Genomic DNA, 14234 nt, shown 5'->3' with positions numbered 1-14234 from the left:
AGCACCTGGTTTTTATACAACCAAAACTTGCCTTCAAGCCCAGAATTCAAAAATAAGCTCCTGCTTTGAGGCCACTGGGAGCAACATCCAAGGGGTTGGGGAGTAACATGTTACTCACGAGCTACTGGTTGGGGATCACTGACCTAGAGACTTATCCTACTAACTCTAGCTTGTTGGCACTTGATGAACAACGAATGTGTCCAAATAAATGAAAGGAATTGTCTGCTACAACAAGGCCCCTGTTCTCCTGGTTTTCCTCCCCTCGGTCATGTTCAGCAAAAGTGCAATTTGAGGAGCACAAAGAAGTGGGGCAGCTGTTCCAGTTAAGTGTTGTAAATGATGGACAACTGCCCCCCCCCCTCCTTCGTCCCTGCCAGCTGGGGAGTCGAGGGGTCAGCAATTAACGTAAGCACCAAGAGTGGTGTTTCACTGAACAAGTGGCTCTGTGTTTGGGGTCTAAAATGGCCCCCATTCATCCTGAATTCCACTCTGCTGGTATGTAACAGGGGCCACAGCATTCTGGCCTTGTAAGGAAGTTATTAGGGAAATGTGGTGCCCCTGAAGAATGCGTATTCTCTCTCTCTGAGCCTAGAATGACAATTTCACTTGTCTGCTCAATCGGATCATGTGGAAAGTGCAGGTTCTTTAAAGGAGAACTAAACCCTAAAAATGAATGTGGCTAAAAAGGCCATATTTTATATAGTGAACTTATTGCACGAGGCTAAAGTTTGAGCTTGTCAATAGCAGCAATGATCCAGGACTTAAAACTTGTCACAGGGGGTCACCATCTTGGAAAGTGTCTGTGACACTCACATGCTCAGTGGGCTCTGATTGGCTGTTGAGAAGCTAAGCTTAGGGCTCGTCACTAATTATCCAGCAGAAAATGAGCTTCCCTGGCTGTAATATAAGCTGATGCTACAGGTTTGCTGATTATTAAATTCTGATGCTAATTACACTGGTTTCTGTGCTGCCATGTAGTAATTATCTGTATTAATCACTAATCAGCCTTATATTGTGACATTTCTATTCTATGTGTACTGTATATTGTGAGTGGCTCCCTAAGCTCAGTAAGTGACAGCAGCACAGAGCATGTGCAGTGAATCAAGAAGATGGGGAGCTACTGGGGCATCTTTGGAGACACAGATCTTTACTGCTAAAGGGCTGTGGTTGCCTTGGGCTGGTACAGAAGCACAAAACACCATGTACAACATTTCTACCTACTTCTTTAGTTATGCTTTAGTTCTCCTTTAAAAGCACACAGCAATGAGCTGGCTCCTGACACAGGCATATGAGACATATTCATTGCTGCATAAATGTCTGTGTTGGATTAATAAACATGACATTTTAGTTATATCATACGGCCGTGGAATATTTAAGCTGACCAGTCCTGTCATAGCAAATCTCTCTGTTAAGTCTTTCTCACTTGCTCCATTCCACATGTACTTATATAACTCAGTGGTGTCAGAAAGCTGAAATACTCTATGGCCATATGGTATCTCTAATTTCTCATTTTATTTATCGAGCACATTTGTGCAGCAAGGAAAATGTCCTTCATGTGCTCTAATACATTATGCTATATTACCATTCCCATGTACCCCCAACTATAAATGATAAGGATATTAGAAGTCACTGAGGGGTTGTTCTGTGACCATATAAAGACACAAGGCTGCAGGCTGAGTTATACAGGGAACTCGGAGTATCACTCATGTATTATAAGGGATAATGTACCCCCTACTGTAAATTATAAGGATATTAGAAGTCACTGAGGGGTTGTTCTGTGACCATATAAAGGCACAAGGCTGCAGGCTGAGTTATACAGGGAACTCTGAGTATCACTCATGTATTATAAGGGATAATGTACCCCCTACTGTAAACGATAAGGATATTAGAAGTCACTGAGGGGTTCTGTGACCATAAAAAGGCACAAGGCTGCAGGCTGAGTTATACAGGGAACTGTGAGTATCACTCGTGTATTATAAGGGATAATGTACCCCCTACTGTAAATGATAAGGATATTAGAAGTCACTGAGGGGTTCTGTGACCATATAAAGGCACAAGGCTGCAGGCTAAGTTATACAGGGAACTCTGAGTATCACTCATGTATTATAAGGGATAATGTACCCCCTACTGTAAATGATAAGGATATTAGAAGTCACTGAGGGGTTGTTCTGTGACCATATAAAGGCACAAGGCTGCAGGCTGAGTTTTACAGGGAACTCTGAGTATCACTTATGTATTATAAGGGATGATGTGTCCCCTACTGTAAATGATAAGGATATTGGAGTGGCAACCCTAACAGCTAGTGACGTTTGTCACGAGTTAAAGAAAAATTGAGAATAGTCTTTCAGTTTCGATAATCAACTTGTCAATTTGTCAAAATTGAAAGTCAACTTTCTGACAGTCACCCACCTCTGCCTGGGAAAGTACAGACCTGTAAGTCTGACGTGGCACACTGGCTACCTGTATTATATGACAACAATCAATCACCATGAGACTGTCATTTATATCAGTATTTATACTAGTGGTTACAAAACTGTTTGACTGCCTCCCTGGGGTGCCTGGAGCAGTGTGTGTGTGGGGGGGGGGGGACTTCAGTGTGAAGGCTCATTAGTGTGAGGTTTGGGGAGAATGCCTATTTGCTCTTCTAGATACACATGAAAGCCCATGTACTGTAAATAAACAATAAGGCTGAGTTTGTGGGTGATATTCTTGGAACTAAGACTGACTGAATGACTGATATACCTAGATATCTAACCTTATTATAAATTAAGGGGGGCTCCAGCTAAAAGCTGAATCCCCAAGTGCCCTCGAAGCCGAAAACTCCCAACAACCTCTGATTTACATTGTATCCTGGAAGTTTACCAAAACACGTCCGCCTCCCTGTCCCATCCCCTACAGTAGTTGTAAATCTGCGGTGTGATGGACTCCATGCCTCCCTGTGGACCTGTTGCACCTCGGGAGTTAAATGATGCAACCGGTCCAAGACCTGCTCGTGTGTCCTGCACTGGAAGCTGCTGTTCCCAGAATGTGTTTACTGCAGCGTAGATCAGATAAAAATAAAGCTTCTGCTTCCCAATCACCATTTTTCCGATGGATAAAAAGCTTTTCACTTTAGATTAAATATACCCAGCTAAATTCAATTTTAGGGAATGGGACACAGAGGGGAGGCAGACGTATCTGTCCCCTGGGAATAAAGCTGCTTCCTCAATGCCAACAGATGGACTTAAATCGTTAAACCACTGGTTCTTATTTATAGGCCAAATATTTCCATGGCTGTGATGTGTGTCTAGACCTGAACTAAACGTTGTTTTCTGCTACGGGGTCGGGGAAATGCCTTTTATTGTTAGTATGAAACTTTTCCTCCGTCGCTATAAAATGTAATGGCTTTTCGGCCGGTACTGTTATCCTTTGTGTATATCATATTCCAGTTCAGCGTCTGTAACTGAGCATGTCCTGGCATAGGAGCTTTTATATTCGTGTTTAGTCATATGAATAGGCAAAGCCATACTGTCCATCATCACCCAACAAAGACATGGGAGAAGCCTGGTGAGAAACACTGATGTAACAGTCACCCTTCTATAGTTCCAGGGGTACCCAGTGCACAAATAAGCACTCACCCCAAATCTCCTCCTAACTGACCTTCAGACTGGGCCCCCTTAGCTCATAACAAGGTTACAGATATATAGAAACATTGGGGTAACAGTCACCCTGCTATAGTTCCAGGGGTACCCAGGGTACAAATAAGCACTCACCCCAAATCTCCCCCTAACTGACCTTCAGACTGGGCCCCCTTAGCTCATAACAAGGTTACAGATATATAGAAACATTGGGGTAACAGTCACCCTGCTATAGTTCCAGGGGTACCCAGGGCACAAATAAGCACTCACCCCAAATCTCCCCCTAACTGACCTTCAGACTGAGCCCCCTTAGCTCATAACAAGGTTACAGATATATAGAAACATTGGGGTAACAGTCACCCTGCTATAGTTCCAGGGGTACCCAGGGCACAAATAAGCACTCACCCCAAATCTCCCCCTAACTGACCTTCAGACTGGGTCCCCTTAGCTCATAACAAGGTTACAGATATATAGAAACATTGGGGTGTCACCCTGCTATAGTTCCAGGGGTACCCAGGGCACAAATAAGCACTCACCCCAAATCTTCCCCTAACTGACCTTCAGACTGGGCCCCCTTAGCTCATAACAAGGTTACAGATATATAGAAACATTGGGGTAACAGTCACCCTGCTATAGTTCCAGGGGTACCCAGGGTACAAATAAGCACTCACCCCAAATCTCCCCCTAACTGACCTTCAGGCTGGGCCCCCTTAGCTCATAACAAGGTTACAGATATATAGAAACATTGGGGTAACAGTCACCCTGCTATAGTTCCAGGGGTACCCAGGGTACAAATAAGCACTCACCCCAAATCTCCCCCTAACTGACCTTCAGGCTGGGCCCCCTTAGCTCATAACAAGGTTACAGATATATAGAAACATTGGGGTAACAGTCACCCTGCTATAGTTCCAGGGGTAGCCAGGGCACAAATAAGCACTCACCCCAAATCTCCCCCTAAGTGGTATATATGAAGCTGTGTTCCATTAGTTGGTTTCTCTTATTGACATATATCACATATACATATTCCAATCTTATTGTTATGAACATAAATATAACCGTTGACCCCCTGCCCTTATTTATGACCCGGTAATCTTACTGTCTCACTGTCCTTCAATATCCCATGTCCAGAAAAATCATTGTGTGAATTTTGTTTTACTGTAACCTTATTGAGCGACACCGGAGAAGATGTTCATAAATAAATCACTGGCCGTTGCCTTGTCACATAATCCATTTTCATTAGTGAGGCAAGAGTATAGCTAAAATCCCACAAGCCGAAACCATTCGCTCCTATTTATATATATATATATATATATATATATATATATCTATCTACACACAGTCCTTACCTTGGTTAAAATTAGGAGACACAGGATACGTTCTTGCTAGAGTGGAAGCAATTTCCCTTGCATCCTTCACTTCCTGCTGTGACTCTCCGTGGAAAATTGCAGCCTTCATGTTGGGAAGTGAGTGATGGAATGAGCAGTTCCCTTCCCCCTAATAAACACGACTAATATAACACTGAAACGTTCTTTTATTTATAAATATCCATGGGCAATTCTTTTTACAGGGGGCAATTTTTTTTAAACGGTATTATGGTTTAAAAAGACAATTGTACACCCAAATATCCATGCTTTTCTCATTTTGTGCTCAAATGTGTCACAAAACTGAGCACAAAAAGTTGTGTTTTGCAGGCACCAACTATATATAGAGGCCAGGCCCACATTTGTTGCAAGGCCACAAAGGCCCTGGCCAAGGGACCCTAGGCAGGTGCCTATTCTGCCTACTCCAGCCCTGCCTGGAGGCCTAGGGGCGCGGAAAGAGTAAATCCGGGCCTGGTCATAGGCTGCTCACAAAGATACAGGCCCGGAAGTTTATCAGAACACAAGTCACATGACTCGGGGCAGCTGGAAAACTGACACTATGTCTAGACCCATGTCGGATTTCAAAATTGAATATAAAAAAATCTGTTTGCTCTTTAGAGAAACAGATTTCATTACAGAATTCTGCTGGAGCAGCACTATTAACTGATGCGTTTTGAAAACAGCATTTTTTCCCATGACAGTATCCCTTTAAGAGCTGGGGTCCCGGCAGCTTCACTGGGTTGGGACTGTGGTGCAATCCTCCAATTGCTGGATTGGAAATGTAAATAGTGCTTCAACCTACAATAATACTATCAGCTGAGCATGGAGAAATACAGAAAGCAAGTGTTGACCTGGATATACTTTCCAATAACCATCCACAATCATTTTCTTGACTTTGGGAAGGTCTTCTCCATTTACCATTACTGAAATTTAGAGTTGACCCAGGTGGGAAGGGGTTTGGAGCAGTAGCAGGGTGCCCAGCTTGAAGGTTATTTAGGGTGAGATTTTAGGGTACAAACTTTTTTTTCTGCCCTAGGAGTTCTACAAAATGTGTCCAGTGTTGGACTGGCCCACCCGGATACCAGGAAAACTCCCCGTGGGCCCAAGTGTCAGTGGTCCCTCATGCTACTAAACAATTGACCTATTTCATGACCATTCCCTATTTCTATGAGAACAAAGAGGCTAAATAGATGGAATAATTGATTATAGTATAAAGCGAGCAGACTAGGAGAATAGAGGTTGATTAAGGAGATGAAGAATATTAGTACTGAGAGTGGTCCCCTGGTCTAAGGTTTTATGGTGGGCCCCTGGTGTCCCAGTGTCTGTTAGCTTGTTATGAACTAAAAGGGTCCCTGACCAAAGGTTGAATCTTCATGGAGGACTTGGACTGAAAAATGTCTTACAACCCATGGGACATCAACATTCATGTTCTGAGGGCCTGTACACTGCTCTGCCCATTCAGTGTTTTGTGTTTGCCCACTTTAAAATGAACCTAACTCTAGAACACAGTCAGCAATAGCTGTAGGCTCAAAATGGGCAGCTCATTGCTGGGGTGTTGTTACGGACAGGGTCCCAAACCCAGAACTAGCACCAAGGTCCCAGTCGCAGGGCACTCTTCCACCTATAACAACCACCTTTCACTTCATGAGGAGCCCTCTGCTACTTGGGTGCCTCCAGATCTTGAGAGGACCAGGGAGAAAGTTCTGGGCAGGCAAGGGAACAAACATGGACAATGATCGTGGTCAAGGGCCAGGCATGGTCGATATCAATCAGGAGAAGCAGTACATATTTAAGAGACGAAAGAGTAGTCGAGGTCACAGGCAAACATACCAATAACGCAGTACAAGGCAGAATCCAAGAGAGTCATAAATACACGGCATAGGTCAGGACTTGCAGTGAACTAGACATGGTCAGGGACAGGCAGGGTCAGCAACAGATCAGGAACACTCAGAAACACACCCAGAAACTATAGAAATAAAAGGGGTAAAGTCCCAATGCCAAAAGCACCCTTTCTTGCCATGATTGTGTGGATTCCAGGAATTTGGAGCCAGGCTCACCTTTGTAAGTCACCATCCTCCTTACTTTATAGCATGGTGACAGCTATACGTAAATATTGTATGATTGTCCAGCTCTAGTTCCAAAGGCATAGAATGTTCAACTTTCATTATTCGTCACCGTTATTGGCCTTCAGGATGGGTTTCTGTATGTAGGCAAGTTAGATTAATTAGATTGTAAGCTCCAATGGGGCAAAGACAGATGTGAGTGGAGAGAAATCTCCATAAAGCTCTATTCGGAATGTGTCGGCAGGATATAAATAAAGGCTAATAATGAAATGAATCGGACTGAATCCAGCAGAGAGCTGAATGGACAGCGATAAATTGCACAGTCAATATTTCCCATGGATCCGAGCGTCTCCGGGAAGCAGAGGTTAGTAATTGCACAACTTCATGCCCCATGGGAATTTTGTAAGAGGTCATTTATGAAAGCAGAGAGGATAATCTGCCTCTAAATAACTGCTGCGGTGGTGACTCTCCTTTGTCTGTCTGTCTTCAGTTTATAACATGATTAGTGGCTGTGCCCTCTACTGTATCTGAAATCGTTATCTATCCCATCATACACTGGTGTGAAACATGTTACAGGTGAATAGTATAATATAATATAATATGTGGTCTAAGGATAATGACAGACATGACTGGGGCAGGAACAGAAAATCATCTGCCAATACTTGGCCAGTGACTGCCGCACCTCCTGCCATTGACTTGCATTTCTGGACAAAATCTACACCAAAATCTTGTTTGGTGACAGTAGCATTGAACCATGTCATGGAATTGTTGGAACTGAGAGAAATCCTTGACGTCAAGGTGACAAAGAAATTCTGGTGTTGAAGGACATATCAAGTCATTTTGGATGTGCTGAGATCCTTGTCCACAGAACCCACCACATGAGACTTGCGAGTGGACTATATTGGTGAGATGGGTGGAAGGATATTGCTAAGTCATGGATGACTCTCAGGTCAGCCACGCAACTCCCATGTCATCAGAGATACAAAATGTATCCAGTTGTTACCATGTTTACACTGGATTTGGCATTAAAATTAAAACATTTCCCAAGCCCAAGCCTCAATAGAGCAACAGGCACTATTCCCAACACTGACATGGACCAGGGTAAAAAGAAGGAGATAAGTCTACGAGACCTTGTGGGGGAAACCTAGAACCTCAGCACTGAAATCCCATTTATCCATTAAGCTCACCTGTATAAGGGTGTCCTATATATATATATGTATATATATATATATATATATGATCAATGTACCTTGCAGCACTGACGTCCTTGGTTCAATTCCACCCAGGGTACTATTTGTATGAAGTAGAATGTCTCTGTGTCTGGGTGGGTTTCCTCCCACACCCAATGGCCTAACTAGATGTTACTGAGTCCCAAAGCAAATTATTTTTTTAGGGCCCCCTACATATCCAGAGGTTGTCTTATTTTATAATATTTTATAATATATTTTGAAACTGCTCATTAATTAGGGCCTATTGGGACCCCGATACCTCTTGGGCCCCCCTGCAGCCCCAGTGTCTGCTTCCTCTATAGTTACACCCCTGCCCGCACCCCAAAAATATACAGGCAGGTTAACTGGCTCCTGATAAAAGTAACCGATAGGGGACTCACGTTTGATCTCTATAAAGGAGAACCAAACCCCTTATTCATAAAAACCCCTACCCCCTTCCCTACACAGTCCCCCCCTGCTCCCCCCCAGCTTAGGTGTAAATTCTGGTTATTGCCCCTGACTGACCTTTACTGACCTTTCTTCTCTCATGGGCGTCATCTTCCGGGTCTTCTTCCTTACATTCGGCAATTTCTGTCACTTTAGTCGCATGCGCATTTATCAAAAAATGGAAAACTGCTCCAACTGCGCATGCGCCGATATGTCGATTATTTTCCAAAATCGACCGAAGAGAAAAAGATGGCGCCCGTGAGCTCTACTGCGCTGAATCTGCAAAGAAAGATAAGTAAAGACTTAGGGGCAATTACCGGAGTTTATACATAGGCTGGGGGGAGCAGGGGGGGCTATGTAGGGTAGGGGGTAGGGGTTTTTATGAATAAGGGGTTTGGTTCTCCTTTAAAGCACTGGCGCTATAAATAAAGACTAACACACAATGATGTTAAGGGCACAGGAAGGTTACACATTCTGCAGTGAGTAGACAATTGCATAACATTTTCCTGTGGGTTTTTCACAAATGGAAGAGAGAAGCAGTTTCAGCGAGTTCCTCTTGTTCTGCCCCCGGCCAGTTACGGTGCCGCTTCATGGGGGGCTCAGCCAAGCACAGGATTTCTCAATATGTTGTACATCTGGCAGTCACTGGGCTGAACGTTTTATTAAGATGCCCACACACAATCCCTGCTCGGAAATTGAGAAAGCCCTTATGTAAATCCATGCCCACGGCCCACCAGTATTTCTCCGCTGAGCAATGGACTCCAGTCATTACTGGGATTGGTTGGGGGGCAGTACTGACCTATTACACACAAGTTCATCATTGGGGGGCAGTACTGACCTATTACACACAAGTTCATCATTGGGGGGCAGTACTGACTTATTACACACAAGTTCATCATTCCAGTGGCCATGGTGCCAGGGACAATCTGCCATTTGTGTTGAGTTGAGAAACTCGTTTCAGAAGGCAACTCCCTACAGGTTACCAGGGATGGCAAAAAGCCATTGCTGGTTAATTTAAAGGAGAACTAAAGTTTAACTAAAGAAGTAGCTAGAAATGTTGTACATGATGTGTTGTGCTTCTGTACCAGCCCAAGGCAACCACAGCCCTTTAGCAGTAAAGATCTGTGTCTCCAAAGATGCCCCAGTAGCTCCCCATCTTCTCAACAGCTGCTCAGGGTGTCACAGACACTTTCCAAGATGGTGACCCCCTGTGACAAGTTTGAAGTCCTGGATCATTGCTGCTATTGACAAGATGAAACATTAGCCTCGTGCAATAAGTTCAGTCTATAAAATATGAAATTTTTAGCCACATTAATTTTTAGGGTTGATTCGGTGCATCCCTAATAATGAACTTCAGTTCCCAGCATCCCTCCTCTAGTTGACTTGGCAAGTGAGTGTCATTTTCATACCGGTGCAGTGAAGTGGGGACAGATAACAGAATTAGGTAACACTTATGTAAGTAAATAGGGTGCAATATATTCTTCACTTGCATTTTTAGGAAGCAACATTTGCACCGACCCTAAATAACCCTACTGTGTGTGAATGTGATAAGGACCTTAGATTGTAAGCTCCACTGGGGCAGAGACTGTTGGGAATGATGTATAATCTCTGTTCAGAGCTGGGGAATATGTTGGCGCTATATACGACACCAGCACAGAATTGCAATGATAATTATAGAGTCAGGAAAGTCACAGCAAATAACAGGAGAGAGAGAGGAAACAATGCACAGTTAATTGCTTCCTACTCCCTGGCACCGAAGGGAATCTCCACTCTCCCATTGGCCGGCCAAGCATTGATTCTTCTGGAAATAGCAGCACATGGGACTCCTGCCCAGCATAGAAATGAGGCCTCTCTGCCGAGTGGATTCACTGCCCTGACATCAGTTGTCTGTGTAATGCGAGGGCTCCCTCTCCACTCATAGCCTTATATGGAGAGAAGCCTATGGGCCTTCTGATTGGCTGCAAGAAGACCTGAGAAGCAGGAAGAAAGAAAAAAAAAAGCTCTAGGAGGGATAACAGGGTGTTGAATGTGTGGGAGAGATGGAGGGGAGGGTGTGAAGGGGAACTACTCATCTGCTTGAAGTCGGATACCACTGAGACTCAGCCTGCAGGTTTCTTTATAGGCAGCAGAATATTACTCATACTTAATAAGATATGTAGATAGATAATTATAGATCAGATAGATAGACAGATAGATAGATAGATGATAATGATGATGATGAAGAAGAAGAAGAAGGAGGAGGAGAAGAAGAAAAAAAAAGAGGACGGATGGATAAATAGATGATAGATAGATAGATAGATAGATAGATAGATAGATAGATAGATAGATAGATAGATAAATGATAGATAGATAGATAGATAATAGATAGATGATAGATAGATAGATAGATAGATAATAGATAGATGATAGATAGATAGATAGATGATGATGATGAAGGAGGAGGAGAAGAAGAAGAGGATTGTTCGATAAATAGATGATGGATAGATAATAGATAGATGTTAGATATATAGATATATAGATGATGATGAAGAAGAAAGAGGAGGAGAAGAAGAAGAAAAGGATGGATGGATAAATAGATGATAGATGGATGGATAGATAGATAGATAGATGACAGATAGATAGATAATAAATAGATGATAGATAGATAGATGATAGATAGATAGATAGATAATAAATAGATGATAGATAGATAGATGATAGATAGATAAATAGATAGATAGATAGATAGATAATAGATAGATGATAGGTAGATAATAGATAGACATACAGACAGACAGACAGACAGACAGATAGATGATAGATAGATAGATAGATAGATAGATAGACAGACATACAGACAGCAAGACAGACAGATAGATAGATCTGTCTATTCCAGTTGGGAGTTTAGTGTTGCTAGTGTCAACCAATGGTCATTCAGTGACATAATAGGTGTCTTTCCTGTTGCTTGCATGATGTCACAGATTTAACCAGTCCCCACAATTTAAGGACATGGTGGGAACAGGGGACTACAACTAGCTGTATGGGACTACTGTCAGTGGCCAGTGGTACAGCAGCCCAGTGCCTCCAGCGAATTGACTTCTATGACCCTGTAAAATGGATTTAAAGGGGAAATAAGCACTTCTTATGAACATGGTACAATTTTGACCTTCATCAACCTACTCCTCTCTGTTCAACCGGACTTCATATAAATAGGCACAGAATAAAATAAGGATAGTTAACAAAGGTATAATGCCCAGTCATTACTGAATATGCAGGCGCATTACAAGAAAAAGGATGGATGTTTCACTTTAAGAACCTGTATCCAACCCTGTGTAGGAATGTTGTTACATTGACTATAACAGTGTTGGACTGGGCCACTGGGATACCAGGAAAACTCCCAGGTGTCAGTGGGCCTCTTGCTTCTAACCATTTGGCCAATTTCATTGTCATTCCCTATTTCTTTATGGGAAAAAAGAGACTTAATAATGGAAGAATAGAATATAGTAAGTAGATATAAAAGACTAGGACAATAAAGAGATTGAGTGAGGAGAGGAGGAATAATAGTTTGGAAAGTGGGTCCGCAGTTTAAGGTTTTCTGGTGGGCCCCTGGCATCCCAGTCCGACACTGGATCATAGTAATTTCAAAGTCCAGCAGTAAGTGGGTGGAAGGAATGAAAGTGTCCTTATACGTTCATATACAGTGAATCCTTGATTATTTGCTAATATAGGGGCTAAATTGCCATCTCTCACTGAATAGCCATACTAAATACACAGTCTGATCATCACAGTGCTCTATATACAGGAGGCAACTCTGCTTCCTCCAACATTCTGTAACCCGGCACGGCAGTAAATGAGCCTAACAATGATTTAAAGTGCCCAAAATAACCTTGCGAGAGCCAGCGGAGCGTCACAGCACTCACTCATTGCTTATTAAAGCGTTATTCTTAGAATCTATTCATAGCCATGAAATTGCCTATACATCCCAGGTCTCATAAAGGGGCCCCACTGTGACATCCAACTCTCTCTATATACTTGGGCTTAACCCACAACTAACTGGGCATCTGCAATGTGTTTGTGGATCAAAGAGCCACCACCGGGATGGAGTGTGACCTACGTCTACAATGAGTAGACCCTGTCTTATCCATAAGAACAAGGGGCAGAGATTTGTCATCTGAGGACAGTTGCTTAGATAATAGATTCTTAAACTGCCAGTTTAACCTTCCAATGGGTCTAAAATCAGTGGTGGTGCTCTTAACAAGATCGGTCATGAACAATATGGCAGCCACTTCTGCTGGTAGGCAAGATTTGCCCAGGAATGCCCAAGTTGGGGTTCCCCAGCAGGCCTACTGCTAGATACATCTACCATAGAGTTCATACCCATGTCAGATAAGTGGTAGCAGCTATTGGCCCACATGGACATGTTGATCTTGACTTTGAGGTTCTAAACCCTTGACCGATGGCCATGTAATGCGCTGCGTAACGTGAAATATCAAGGCGACGATCGACTGCAATATCTGTAACTGCTATACAGACTATAAGGGAAGAAAAAAAAAACTAATGTTGGATCAAGGTGCTTGAATCCAGTTCCTCTGACAAAGACTAGAGGGTTCATGTACTAAGGGAGTTATAAAGTGCAAATATCCATAACTGAAGAATTTTCTGTAAATGCCCAGTCAGTTAGTCCCCCATCCCGATGTTGTTGGCCTTGTGTGTGTTCCGTGCACTGCTACAAATGCTCACTGGTTATGATACACACACACTATACGCTCTATTGCCTAGCTAGTAGAAGCCGCTTTCTGTCTGGGCTTTTTAAGTATTCTGTATATTTATTTTCCCTTTAAGGGACAGTAAATGGCAGAAACTTCGGGTAACATTGTTACAGCCAAATATTTGTATTTGCAAATATCTGCATAAACAAACCCCTTCTGTATGCCAGCAATCCACAATATTGTGACACTGTGGCCCTGATTGCTCAGCCTTAGTCAACCAACTGGTAATGTCACCCGGTGAGTCTGACTGTCTGATTTGAGGAACCAATTGCAGTGAGTAACTGCTCAGAATAGCTTCCATTGTTACGAGAGGCAATGCCAGAGACACACAAGGGGAAGTATTATTCATGGATGGATCACCATCGTAGGCAACTTTCCCATGATTCTTGCCCCAATATTGTGCACAGTCATGTTTTTGGGACAGTATTGTGTGACAGTTGCTCAAATTGACAATTTAATCTTATTTTCATTGAGGGAATGGAACTTTATTTGGGGCATTTTAACATCACATTTGTAGAAAGGAGAAAGTGAGGAGAGAGAGAGAGAGAGAGAGAGAGATTATTAGTCAGTGCCCAACTGGTCCTCCTATACCTCATGAGGCCCCCAACAGGTTCAAGGTGTATTTCCTCCTATAGTTACACCCATAAGTAATACGATATTCAGGCTCATTTTTGCTGTTAACAGGGAGGCAGTGAGATACAGTAGATAGGAGATAGATTACTAAACTTATCTTAACAGCAACCCAGAGCACACTGAGCATGTGCAGTGCCACTGACACTCAAAAGTTGGC

The sequence above is a fragment of the Xenopus laevis genome, chromosome 8S (genome assembly GCF_017654675.1).
Source record: "Xenopus laevis strain J_2021 chromosome 8S, Xenopus_laevis_v10.1, whole genome shotgun sequence".
Lineage (NCBI taxonomy): Eukaryota > Metazoa > Chordata > Amphibia > Anura > Pipidae > Xenopus > Xenopus laevis.
The sequence above is the reverse complement of the archived record's forward strand: the minus strand, read 5'-3'. Positions refer to the sequence as shown.